This window comes from Myxine glutinosa, chromosome 6, assembly GCF_964187855.1.
Source record: "Myxine glutinosa chromosome 6, kmMyxGlut1.1, whole genome shotgun sequence".
Taxonomy (NCBI): domain Eukaryota; kingdom Metazoa; phylum Chordata; class Myxini; order Myxiniformes; family Myxinidae; genus Myxine; species Myxine glutinosa.
The window spans coordinates 172,411,548-172,425,990 of record NC_136266.1 but is presented as its reverse complement, the minus strand read 5'-3'; positions in this window follow the sequence as shown (position 1 = coordinate 172,425,990).

The following is a 14,443-nucleotide window of genomic DNA, read 5'->3' as shown; positions in this document are numbered from 1 at the left end:
TGACATGCCTTGGCTAATGCACTGCCAATGTCTTCCTGAAACACCAGCAGGACATCTCTTCCCTGCCTGTGCTCCTGCAGATCAGGGAAGTGTGCCAGGATACGCTCCTTGAGTCTGGTTGTATGGACTCGTGTTTCCAGCACAACTCCGAACTGTTCCATTCTCATTGTGTAGAGCTTGGTGAGGTCTGCCATCTTGAATACAGGAGCAGTGTCTTCTTCTTTAGCAGTTTCCTCTATGTACGTTACCAGTTCAGCAAGGACTATTGCTGAAATGACATCTACCGTGCTCTGGCTTTGCTCAGCAAGCTTTTTTGCTGCCCTCACGCGGTTGTATAGGGATGTCAAACATTTCTTATGGTACTTGGCCTCTCTTGCGACCATGTCCCCAGCACTCAGTTGGGCTAACAAAGTGGTATCCTGAAGAAACTCTGCAGCCTTGCGAACGTGTTTATCTAGTTCCAATGTCGCTGCTTGATGAAACTCCAAACCAAGCTCTTGCTGGCAGAAGAAGCACAAATTGTCGCATATGCTATCAACACAAGCTGCCTGAGACCTAGTAAGCTTGTACTTATCTGTGATTGTACTGGGGATAGGGCTTCCCTCTGCATGACTTCTCTTCTGTACCCGCTGTAGCTTGGTAGTGTTATATTTCACCCTGCATGACTTGTGCCACTTGGCTTGGTGGGCAGCTAGAGTGGCAGCTATCCCTTGGCCTTCATCCAGTCGTTGCAAGTCCACGTCTTGTGGCAGCTTGCCTAGTTTATTGAATGCTGATAGATTGTCTTCAAGTGTCTTGTATCCAGCACCTGCATCAGTTCTTTTCGTGACAGCAGGACACTGTAGGGACTCTCCTATATCAACTTGACACAGAACACAGAGTTCCCAGTCCAGTGGCGTCTTTGGTGTTGAAGTTACATGCTTGGTAACATGAACTAACTTGAACTGCTTGGACATGATTGAAACCTGGATGGAGCAAACAAACAAAAAAGTCGTTTAATTAGGGGTTAATCAACGGACCAGCATGTTTTATCTACAGGACAATACACGACCCCCCCCCCCTGAAATTTGACACCAAATGACCTCTTTTAGGGGTATTTTTGGCCGAAATTTTCAAATTTTTCACTCCCCAGACCCTAGATGTTCCCTTGAGCTCAGAATCGCCGCTGTAATGTGTCTACTGATGTTAGAAAAGATATAGGGTGAATGGGGCAATAATTGTGCCTGTAGGATTTGTTTCCGCCACCCCCCCCCTAAGGGTTACAGATTTTTAAAGCCGCCATTTTGAAATCCAATATGGCGGCGACCTTGGGTGAATTTCAAAGTGGTTCCATATCTGAAAATGTTCTAAATATAACATTCTATCATTGTGCCAAATTTGGTGCTTCCATCACAAAATGCACAATTCTTCTTAAATTTTTGCTATGCCGCTGCACTACTTCACCTCATTTACAATCATCTTCTCTGATATATCAAGTGCATCAGCCATAGACTTTTGCTCTTCTCTAAATTTTATAAGTTTAACGGTAATATCATCCCCAAAACATTTACCAATTTATTGTTAGTTTACGAGTCTCTACAATTTCACCGTTAATACCAACACTCTTTTCAATGATTGGATTTCTACTAGCAAAACTAAATGATTTTGCAAGTTTATCACGACTTATAATTTTGCCATCAAGACCAATTACTTTACGAGTAATATTTGATCTTCGCTCCTCTATTTTAGCATTCTCAACATGTTTATTTGAGCGTATATGTCTATTATACGTCTTTGGTTCTTTATAGTCTCTTTTACAAATATCGCACAAAGTTTTATTCTCCATTTAAAAGCAATTAAAGCTCATACAACACATAAAATAAACCCTAAAAAGGGCTACTATTTACTAATATGCCTTTGCTTAAACTAAAAACTTAATCTAGAAATCACCCTCATCTTCATATAGGTCATAATCACAATCATATTTACCTTTTGATCTTGCATATTCAATCAATGAATCAAATGATTTAACACCTTTAATATTCATCTTGGTCATATGTCTTTTCCTTTGTGTATGTTTAACATAATCACTACGAGTTTGAAAATCACGCTCACATAATAATAATAACAATAATAAAGGAGTCTTATATAGCCCCATCAAGCAGAGTATGTTGGTTCTGGTTCAGACGTATGTTTTTTTGTTTATGTATGTCTTATATATTTTAACCTTGAAGGAAAATTACGTTTACAAATATCACAATATGTAATATGAGGATACATAACATTATTTATATGTTTCTCACTTATTAGGTGATTATGAAGAGACTTCACAGAGCAGTAATATTTTTTACAGTCTGAGCAATTCTGAGCAATTGCAGTCTGAGCAATTACAGTCTGAGCAAGTCCATTTATTTATGAAATTTTTGTTTTAAATAAAATCATTCATAATAATTTTCAATCTATTGATTCTTCAATTTCCTTCAATGAAAGAGTTTTTAATATAGATGGTAATGTTTTTTCTCATTAAATATGAGTCATTATTCAAGAGAAGATTTTGGGAATTATGATAGTGATGATCGTATCTCTATTGGAACAGAAGACAGTTATGATACTGAGAGTTTGTGTTCAAACGAGAGTTATGAAAGTAGTTTTATAGATGATGATGATTATGAAAGCACTGATTATAGTGAAGATAACCACCTTTAGAGGCCATATTTCCCCGCAAAGCGGGGGTTGGCCTTTTTCGGGAACCGTGGTTGTTGTTGTTTTTCGGTCCCCTTTTTACCTTCGCAAAAGCGGTAGGTTATGTTTTGATCGCTGTGTATTTATTTGTATGTCTGTGTGTGTGTGTGTGTGTATGTTATTCGCATAACTCAAAAAGTATTCAACCGAATTGCATGAAATTTGGTGGGATGATTGGTTATTATACGGGACACATTTGATTAGATTTTGGGAGCAATCGGGTCAAAGGTCAAGGTCAAGGTCACGAAAAGGTCAAAATCGTATTTTTACCATAGAGCGGTCAATTTTTATCCAATTGGCATGCAACTAATGCCAAAATGTTCAGAATTCAATGCCCGATCTTGTGATATACGACATGACCCAGTGAAGACATTACCCTTGTTAGCGGTTGGGGGTCAAAGGTCAGGGGGGTCACGACCTTGCAAAATGTGCGTTTTTTGTCATAACTCGGTCAATTCTTATCCGATTTGCATGAAATCAGCACCAAACTGTTCACTGTTCTGTTCCCTACACTCCCATGCCAAGTACAGAACAGTAGCTGCGGCGAAGGTATGCGCTCTACCGAGTGCCCGTTCTAGTTGAAGCAATGTTTTACGGCCGGATGCCCTTCCTGACGCCAACCCTTTTTGCCGCCTTTAACGACAAACAGGGAATTACCAGTGAACTGGTACTCAATTAGCCGACCTCGGAAGGATGACAGGCTGAGTCAACCCCCCTGGCGTTAATTCAGCAATCGACCGGGATTCGAACCCAGGATCCTTGGTATCCTAAGCCGGCACCCTAGCCGCTAGCCCAACACCAGGGTTATAGTGAAGATGAAATGTCTTTTTTCAAAACTCATAGTGTTGCGGGCAAGGGGGTTGATCCACCTCCCAAGGGGGTTGATCCACCACTGATCCACCTTCTCCAACAAGTAAAGTTTTTGCAGTGAAACGTAGGACCTCTAAGTCATGTTATAACCCAGGTGTAGTAACATCTCTTGCCCACTGAAGTGCTCTTATAAATATCCATCCGGTGAAAGTGAGGGGCAGACCTGTGACCATTACGTGCTTACTTAGGATAGTGAGGAAATCATTTTTGCATGGGGCTTGCTTAATTGTACACGATATTATATATACTCCTGATGCCTATTAGTGTACATGAATGATGGCTGTTATGTATTCTTCCTTCGATGCTGTTTGAGATTGATTCCGATTAAACTCAGATCGAGAAAGCGGTTGTGAGACTCTGATTTTGCAACAGTTTTATCTATCTATAATTCCATTAATCTCTGTGTGTTTGTATGTGTGTATGTGTGTATGTGTGTATGTGTGTATGTTTGTCTGTGACCGCTGTTTCTCGACAACCACGGGTCCGATATACTTTAAACTTGCCAGGTATATTGCTGGGGACCCGAGGATGTGCCTTTTCAAGGTTTCATATTAATCGGACAAGTACTTACCGAGCTATGGCGATTTCTTTACCAAACACTGCAAGCCGTTCGCTTTGGACCAAACCATTGCATGTAAATAGAGGGGGGGGGTTCTGTGGTCGTTGCGAATGGACCAAACCATTCATGTAAATAGAGGGGGGGGGGGTTCTGTGGTCGTTACTGCCACGTGGTTTCAAAGTTTTTTTTTGTTGTTGTTGTTTGCACGCATGTTTTTTTGCACCCACGTACGGGCACGCCCTAGGATGTTTACACACACACACCCCTACACAAATTTTTTTTTTTTTTTTTTTTTTTGGCAAGGAACGGGCACCCACGTACGGGCACGTCCTAGCTTATATATAGTACGGGCATGCCCTAGTTATACAAATATGATGAATCTAAATGATATACCAGATGTTGAGCCTCTTGAATTCCCTGATACTCCTTATGATAAATTAGAGAATTGTCTGGCTTGTGATAGAGTGGGATTAAACACAGAGTCAAAAGCCCATAAACATTGTTTATTCTGTGATTATATTTTAATTAATGATGATAAAAAATATAAAAAGAAATATAACTATTTTAAAATTACTCCAAAAATGAATTACTTTACAAGATAAATAAGAGAAATGAACGTTAAGTATGAGGGTGATAATACACCTTTCCTTACAACGGAAGAGATTGATAAAATTATGGTAATATTTCAAGGATTGATGTTATTTGCTATTCACGATTGTCATTTTCAGGTAAATATCAACACAAGATATTACATAAATAAAATAATGAATTATCTTGAAATTAAGCCTGAACTCATGATAAAACATCGAGTTTCTAAAAAAAAAGCCTGTAAAAAATTAGATGACAAATAAATTAGACGTTTGGAAAAACAAGTTAAAATTTAACAACCATAAAAATCTTCCAAATTCATTAAGATGTCTAATAGTTGGTTCATGCAGATGTGGAAAAACCTGTTTGCTTTTAAAGATGCTCCTTACCCCCAACTTTTTAGATTATGATAATTTAATAATTTTCACAAAGTCAAGTTTTCAACCCGAATATCAACTACTATCACAAGGTTTTAATGCGAGCCATCAAAAAGAAGATATAATCGGTGTGTTTAAACTTCAACACAAACTAAATGATTACAACATTGAAGATATATTGAAGACCACAACCTGGTGGTCGTGGCGGATTTTTGGCCATTGAGTCTTCCTCTGCACGGTCCCGGCTCTGCTCTGCTGCTCCTGGCTTCACCTGCTCGGCTCCTTCGCTGTTTCCTCGGGCTCACTCTCGTGGGTTGTGCCGCCCATTGTTTGCAGCGGCGGTGGTGGCGGTTTGCCGCCGTGATCTTGATTAGCGGCGGCGGTCGTTTGACGCTGCATTTGCCGCTTTGCCTCCTCAACCTTGGCCTCGTGCTCGTCTCTTCGCTCCTGTCTGCCCTCTGCATGGTCCCGGCTCTGCTCCTGGCTTCACCTGCTCGGCTCCTTCGCTGTTTCCTCGGGCCCACTCCCGTGGGTTGTGTCGATTGTTTCGCCTCCTCACCCTTGGCCTCGTGCTCGTCCCTTCGCTCCTGCTGGCATGGCTCTGCGGTACTCCGCCGCAAGGCTTCTCCTGCTTAAAACCCGCTCCACCCCATCATGCATCTCTGCAATCAAATCGAATGGACTCCTGCGTCGACCCAGGTACATTCACCGTGGCTCCGGTCGTAAGTTTGTTTATTTACAATCAGGTCACTCCATCCCCATCCTCTGGTCGGCTCAGCGCACTCCCACTCATCGTCCCAACACACCTGGTCACAACAACGCACAAAATCGCACCTCCTGTCTGCGAACCCTGGCCAAATCACCTGGATTCATACCCGCCGTACAAAACAACATCTAGCTCACCCTGTTCAATACCCGGTCCCTCAACAACAAATGCCTCATCCTGAACGACTACATCCTGGAAAATAAACTGGACTTTCTCTGTCTCACTGAGACCTGGCAACAACCACTGGACTACTACACGCTCAACCTCACCACACCCAATGGATATTCTTACATCAATAAACCACGCTCGGAGGGCCGAGGTGGTGGAATTGCCGTTATTCACCGACAAGACATCAAGACCAACCTCATCTCCATCTCATCTGCTCCATCATTTGAACACCTGGCTTTTAAACTCTCTGGTCACACACAGTCAGTCATGGCTGTTGTCTACCGCCCTCCCAAACCACACCCATCATTCCTGTCTGACTTCTCCTACTTTCTGACCCAGCTATGTTCCCTCTCCCCCTCAATCCTCCTCCTTGGTGATTTCAATATCCACATGGACTCCACTGACTCCACGCTAACCACTGACTTCACTGATTTACTCACCTGCTTTAACCTCACTCAACATGTCAACTTTCCTACCCATAACCGTGGTCACATTTTGGACCTTGTCTGCTCTACTGGACTAATTTTGCACCATCTCTCTGGCTCCGACCTCACTCTCTCTGACCACCTAGCCATCACTCTGACCATCAACATCCCCACCCCAGCACCAAGGCATTATCGCACTATCAACTTCCGTAAGCTAAACGCTCTTTCACCTGCCTCATTCTCATCGACCCTCTCTGAAAAAATGTCCACTTCTCCCTTCGTTGACCTCCACACCCCTTCTGACCTCACTGACTACTACAACCACACTCTCTCCTCCTGCCTTGACCAACTTGCGCCTATAAAAACCAAAGCAGTTTCTTTCACCCATTCTGCTCCCTGGTTTACCCCTGAACTCCGCCTGATGAAAACTCGTGCTCGCCAACTTGAAAGACTCCGCAATAAAACAGGTCTCACAGTTCACTCCCAGGCCTACAAGGACCACATACAACACTATAAAGATGCCCTCTCCCGCGCCCGCTCCGCCTACTACTCTCAAATTATCCACTCTGGCTCCGGAAACCCAAAAGCACTCTTCTCTACAATAAACAAACTCCTCAGCCCCCTGAACACCACCACCCAGTCATTCACAATAGACAACTGCATCTCCTTCCTTTCATTCTTCCAACGCAAAATTGAAAACATCTACAACAGCTTGACTACCGCCGCACCCGCTCCCCCTCAAACCACCTGCCCCCCCTTATCCTGCCATCCCCTGTCTCAATTCTCCCCAGTCTCCCCTACTGACCTCTCTGAACTCCTCATCGGAATGAAAACTGCCACCTGCACTCTTGACCCCATCCCCTCCAGCTTTGTCAAGGCCTCCCTTCCTGCTCTCTCTCCACTTATCATTGCAACAATAAACTCCTCCCTGTCTACAGGCATCGTCCCACCATCCCTCAAAATTGCTGCTGTTACCCCCATTCTGAAAAAACCTGGATTAAACCCTGACACCCTAAATAACTTCAGACCCATCTCCAACCTACCCTTTCTGTCAAAGGTTTTGGAACGCGCTGTAGCCACTCAACTCAAACATCACCTCTCTGCCAATAACCTGTATGAAACATTCCAATCCGGATTCCGCTCCAACCACAGTACTGAAACTGCTCTCCTCAAAATCACCAACGACCTTCTCCTCTCCTCTGACGCTGGCAACCTCAACATTCTCATCCTCCTCGACCTCAGCGCCGCCTTTGACACCATCGATCACACCATCCTCCTCACCCGACTTGAAACCACCTTTAACATTACCGGCACTGCCCTCTCTTGGATTAAATCATACCTCTCTGACAGACGTCAGTTCATCTCCATCAATAACTGCAAATCCCCCACTGCTCCCCTCCCCCAAGGTGTCCCCCAAGGTTCAGTTCTTGGCCCCCTCCTCTTCATCCTTTACCTGTCCCCCCTCGGTCACTTAATCCGCCGTCATGGTCTCCAATTCCACTGCTTCGCCGATGACATCCAGCTTTTCATCTCCACCAAGTCCATCTCCACCGCCACCCACTCTATCCTGACAAACTGCATCACTGAAATAAAATCCTGGCTTCAAATCAACTTCCTCAAACTTAACTGTGATAAATCTGAAATAATCATCATTGGCCCAAAAACGCTCACCAAGTCCACCCATAACTTTGCCCTCAACATCGACCGTTTCCCAGTATCCACCTCCCCTCACATCCGGAATCTTGGCATCATCTTTGACCAAACCCTCTCCTTCGACAAATACACTAAACAGATCACAAAGACAGCCTTCTTTCACCTGAAAAACATCGCCCGTCTCCGTCCATCCCTCTCCTCCGTGGCTGCAGAAACCCTCATCCACGCCTTCATCACTTCCCGTCTGGACTACTGCAATAGCCTCCTTTATGGTTCACCCTCAACAATCACCAATAAACTCCAATACATTCAGAACTCCGCTGCCCGTGTACTCACCCATTCCCGGACCCGTGACCACATCACCCCCGTCCTTTACAAGCTTCACTGGCTCCCCATCTCCCAGAGAATCCAGTACAAAATCCTCCTCTTGACCTACAAAGCCCTCCATAACCTGGCCCCATCCTACCTGACTGACCTCCTCTCCAGACACACTCCCACCCGCAACCTCCGCTCTGCTGGTACCAACCTCCTGACCCCCCCCATCCGGACCAAATTTAGATCCTGGGGGGACAGGGCCTTCTCCATCGCTGCTCCCACCCTCTGGAACTCGCTACCTCACACCATCAGAGACTCCTCCTCACTCACCACATTCAAAACATCACTCAAGACCCACCTGTTCAACACTGCATTCAACATTTAACCCACAGCATCTAACCCCTGACTATCTCCTCTCCTTCTCCCTCCTTTGTGCTTTGAATATTTCCCTATTGATTCTTCTTTTTTTGCAATTGTCTTTATGTTTTGCTATGCATTATGTTTTGCACTCTGTCAAAGCGTCTTTGGGCTTCCTGAAAAGCGCTATATAAAATAAATGCATTATTATTATTATTATTATATAATACAACTATTTTGTGATACACAAAAATGTAAAAATAAATCAAAACCCATAACTTGTATTCTCAGTGATAATATGGATGATATACCTTCACCCCAAGATTTAGATAAATAAAAAAAGAACCTCGTTATCTTTGATGATTGTGTTAATGAGCGAAACCAATCTGTTATGGACAGCTACTATACAAGGGGGCGGCATTCTTCTTGTAATATTGTATTTATCTCAGTCAATCATACTTTCAACTCCCTCGTCGCTCAATAAGAAACAATGCTAATACTTTTATTTTGTTCAAGTTAAATTCAATAGATGTAAATAATTTTTGGAGAGATAATTGTTCTACATTATGTAGTAAAAAGGAATTTGAGGATAAAATGAAACACACAACAACAACAACAACAACAACAACAACATGCATTTTAAGGCCATTTTCCCTGCTAGAGCGGGGGTAAGCCTTGCGGTCCCGATGACAATCTTCTCCATTTTGCCCTATTTTCTGCATCTCTCCTTGTTAACCCCCTTGCCGGTATTTCTTCTTCCACCATTTTTAGCCAAGTCTTTCTCGGTCTTCCCCATCCTCTACTTCCTTCTACATTCATTTCCATCACTCTTCTCAACCAGTCACTTTCATCCTTCCTCAACACATGACCAAACCATCTCAACCTGTTCCTCTTCACAGCATCAATCACAGGCTCTATTCCCATCATCTTTCGCAATTCATCATTTGTCTTCCTCTCTCTCAACGATACTCCGCACATCCACCGAACCATTCACATTTCCACACTTTCCAGCCTTCGTTGCTGCTCTACGTTCATTACCCATGTCTCGCTCCCATAAATCATAACACTTCTCACACATGCAGCATACACCTTTCCCTTCAGCTTCAACGACACTCCCCTCTTCAACAGCACGCCACCCAGTTCCCGAAACTTCTTCCATGCACATCTCACTCTAGCAACTGTTGCCGAGTCTGATCCACCTTCTCCATTCAGCATGTCTCCGAGGTAGCAAAATGTTTTCACACCTTCCAGCTATAAGCCGTCTCCAAGATCCAACTCAACATTTCCTCCATGTGCAGCTCCCTCTGTGCACACCTTACATTTGAATGGAGCTGCCACACTGGTTAATGACCCTCTCAGACCACTACATTTTTGATGAACCCACTCAGCGCACATTGTACATTGAATGGAGTTCACTCCGACACCCTTCCTGCACACAGCACATGGCCACTTCCCAGTTCTTTCCACCTCACAACATGCTTTACCACTTGCCATCACCTTCGTCTTTCCGATATTCACCTTCAGACCTTTTGTCTCCATACATTCCTTCCACTTGTTCATCTTTTCCTTCAGTCCATCCATACTTTCTGCAATCAACACCAGATCATCTGCATACAACAACTCCCACGGTAAACCCTCCTTTAGGTTCTGAGCCAGCACTTCCATCACAGTTACGACAAATAGTAGGGGACTTGGCACCGACCCCTGATGCACTCCCACTTTTTCTTTTTCTTTTTGTATACAGAATCGAGGCTCGTGAAAGAGCTAACATTTATCACACAAAAAAATCAAACAGACAAACAAAATATATAAAAAGAGGGAGCGGTACACAAGATGGGATGGGGAGCGAAGGGGAAGCACACAAACACAATATTTGAGAGCAGGGACATCGGTAGATGTGTGGGAGGGAGAGGGCTTGGCGGGAGGAGGCGTGGGAAGGGGGGGGGGGGGGTGGGAGAAGTATAAAACACAAGGAGACCAAGCATTTCCAGGAAAGAAGTTGGTATTTCAAAACAGTGGATTTGGGATGAAATTAGCGGGAGTAGAAAAGATCAAGGTTTTGGATGGGGGAAGACAAGAGATGGTGGTGAACAGCTGTTTTAAAGACCTGGAGGGAGGAGTGGGATTGAAGAGAGTGAGGGAGTTTGTTCCAGAGGCGGGAGAAAAGAGGAATGAAGGAGGAAGCTGAGCAGAGAGTCTTGATTTTGGCAGTTTAACCATAAGAGGGTTTCAGGCAGATGTTGTGCGACCTGTAGGAATATTTGGGGGACAGAGCCCAGAGAGAGCTGGGGGGGCAAGGCCGGAGATGAGTGGGTAGAAGACGGAAAGACCACCAACCTGCCTGCGGTGAGTGAGTGAAAGGCCCTTGGAGTTAGCTTCATCGCGGGAGATTCCAATGATTCTGAACGCGTTGGTTTCAACAGCGTGAAGACGAGCTAGGTGTGAGGCAGGAGCACCAGCCCAGAGCAGAGAGCAGTATTCCATTGAGCTGCGGATGAAAGCCTTGTATGTGGTGAGGAGCTCAGGTGTGCCAAGGAAGGACTTCACACGACGGAGGATGCCCAGTCGGCGACTGGCTTTGGAGGCCAGATTTGAAATGTGGTTTTCCCAGGAAAGATCATGGCAGACAGTGAGACCCAAAAGCTTGAGTGACAGAACTTCTTGGAGAGGATTATTCAGAAAGTGGATGGGAGGGTTGTCCAGTCGGTCTTTTCGGAGAGACATCGTAAGACTGTGAGATTTGTCAGGATGGAAAGACATGTTCCACTTGTTTGCCCATTCTGTGATTTTGTCCAGGTCTGCAGAGAGTGAGGAGGCTGCAGACTGCCGATCTGAGGGATGAGGAATGGAGCGACAGAGAGTAGAGTCATCAGCAAAGAGATAGAGACGATTTTCAAGAGAGTCAGAGAGATCATTGATGAAGACCAGAAAAAGCACAGGGCCCAGAACACTGCCTTGGGGAACTCCAGCCTGAACAGGAAGAGGAGATTAGAGAAACCCATTCAGGGCCACACGTTGACTACGACTAGAGAGGAAGTCCGACGGCCATGCGTGGAGATTTCCATGGATACCAAAGGAGGAGAATTTGGTGAGCAGAGTGGGGTGCCATACCGTATCGAAGGCACGTGATATGTCAAGGGAGACGGCTCTAATTTCCTGTTTGGCATTGAGAACCTCCATCCATTGTTGAGAAAGCAGAAGCAGCATGTCCAGAGTAGAGTGACCTGGTCTGAAACCAAATTGATGATCAGAGATCAAGCCATTGGAGAAGAGGAAAGATTTCATATCCGAAGCAATGATGGATTCCATTACTTTGCTGATAATTGGGAGAAGGCGGATTGGTCTGTAGTTGCTAGGATCTGTTTTTGCACATTTTTGTGCAAAGTGGTGATGTTGGCTGATTTCCAAGTTGATGGCAGATGACATTGAGCAAAAGAGAGGGTGAAGAGAACAGAGAGAAGGAGTGAAAGAGCAGAAGAACTGGATTTTAGGACCCTTGGGCTGATGCTGTCAGGTCCAGTTGCAGAATCAGAGTCGAGGGTTGACAGAAACTTTTCCACCTTGTCAGGAGGAAAGGACACAGAGTCCAGGAGCAGCTGGGTACGGTGGGTACAGAGAGGGATGGGTTTGGGACACAAGATTTAGAGGCAAACACAGAGTTGAGGCATTCAGCTTTTTCACGTGCGGAGTCAGCTGTGTAGTCGTTTGAGGTGAGTGAGGGAGTGGAGGGGGAACAAAACACAAGAAACAGATTTGACCAGACGCCACCAGGATTGGGAAGAGGGAGACAGATAAGAGAGTTCGGTCTTGAGAATGGAGAGATATTGTTTCCTGGCCCTCTTGAGGGTGGACACACACTTGTTTCAGGCTTTGTGAAAGGAAATGAGATTTCCTTCCGTTGGATTTGCTTTCCAGGAGACGAAGGCAAGTTGTTTCTGGGCAACAGCCTCACCACAAGATTCCGTGTACCATGGACGGGAGGAAGGGTATGACAACTGAAGACGAGATGGGACAAATCTGTGCATGAGAGAGAGTAATTTACTTTGGAAGAATTCCCAGGATGAGTTGATGTCAGAAGCGGTAGAGATGGGAGACCAGTCCAGATGATTGATGGCTGCTTGAAGACCGTGCCAGTTGGCCTGCGTGAAATGCCAGACTCGTCGACGCTGAGGAGGCTCTCTGAGAATGGTCAGAGAGATGTCCACTTTAACAAGCACAGTTACCTCAAACTCACCACTGTTCCCGTCCTTCGTCCTTCCAGCTGTGCGCGCTCTTTTGTGCATTGCCATCACTACTCTGATCAACCATTCCTCCACTCCTAACTTCCTCAATGCCCATGTCAATACATCGCGTGGAACCCTATCGAATGCTTTCTCCAGATCAACAAACCAAAGAAACAACTTCTTCCTCTTCTCCATGTACTTCTTCTGCAACTGCCTCACAATAAAGAGCGCATCTGTCGTTCCTCTTCCTGGCAAAATCCAAACTGCATTTCATCGATCTTCACCCTCTTCCTTATCCTCATCTCCAACACCCTTTCCAATACCTTCATTCCATGCTGCAATAACTTTATCGCTCGGTACGAGCCACACTCCAGAGGGTCACCTTTCCCCTTGTATAGAGGGACGAGAGTACTCAGTTCCCAATCCACTGGAATGCGGCCTTCTTTCACCACCAGATTACAGATCTCTGTCATTCTCTTCACACCCCAACTTCCTGCTGCCTTCAACATATCTCCCACAACTCTCGTCGGCCCTCCCGCTTTTATACTCTTCATTGCTTTTATCGCTTCCTCAACTTCCTTCTCAGTTATCTTCTCTGCCGGTCCTAAAACTGAGTTACTCTCTATGTTGCCATCCCATTCATTCGCTGTATTCAACAGCATTTCCATATATCTTTTCCATCTTCCTTTAATTCCATCTGGGTCCACAACGATTTGTCCCACTTCATCCTTCAAGCAACTCACCCCCATCACATCACACCTCTCTTTCGTTATCTGCTTTGCAATCCTGAATACCGCTCTCTGACCCTCTTCCGAATCCAAGCGTTCTCCGAACATTTTCCTACATGCCTCCTGCGCCTTTGCTACCTCTTTCTTTGCAGCCTTCTTGGCTGCCTTATAACTTTCATGCCCTGCTTTTTCTGCTCCCGTACCCTTCGCCTTGTGCCACTCCTTGAACTTCTTCCTCTTCTCGTCAATCCTCTTTCCAACTTCATCATCCCACCACCATGTTTCCGAGTGCCTCGGTGGTCCTTTTGTCCATCCACATACCTCACGAATGGCTCCCAACAGACTATCTTTCATTGACATTCACCCACTTTCAAGCTCAACCACATCATCCTCGACCCTACTCAGCCTCTCTTTTAATGCCTCCCTTACTGTCACCTCTTTCAACCTCCACACCTTCATTCTCGGTTGGTACTTCACCCGCCGAGCTCTCCTCGCACCTTTCACCCTTATTTCGCAGACAACTAAGTGGTGCTGTGAAACAGTCTCCTCCCCCGGGATCACCTATGTGTCCCGGAGGTGCCCCCTATCTCGCCTCAGCACCATCAGGTAGTCAACGGTTGTCGACCCACCTGACGTGTATGTAACAAGCTTATTATCCTCTTTCTGGAACTGAGTATTACAAATCAACAAATC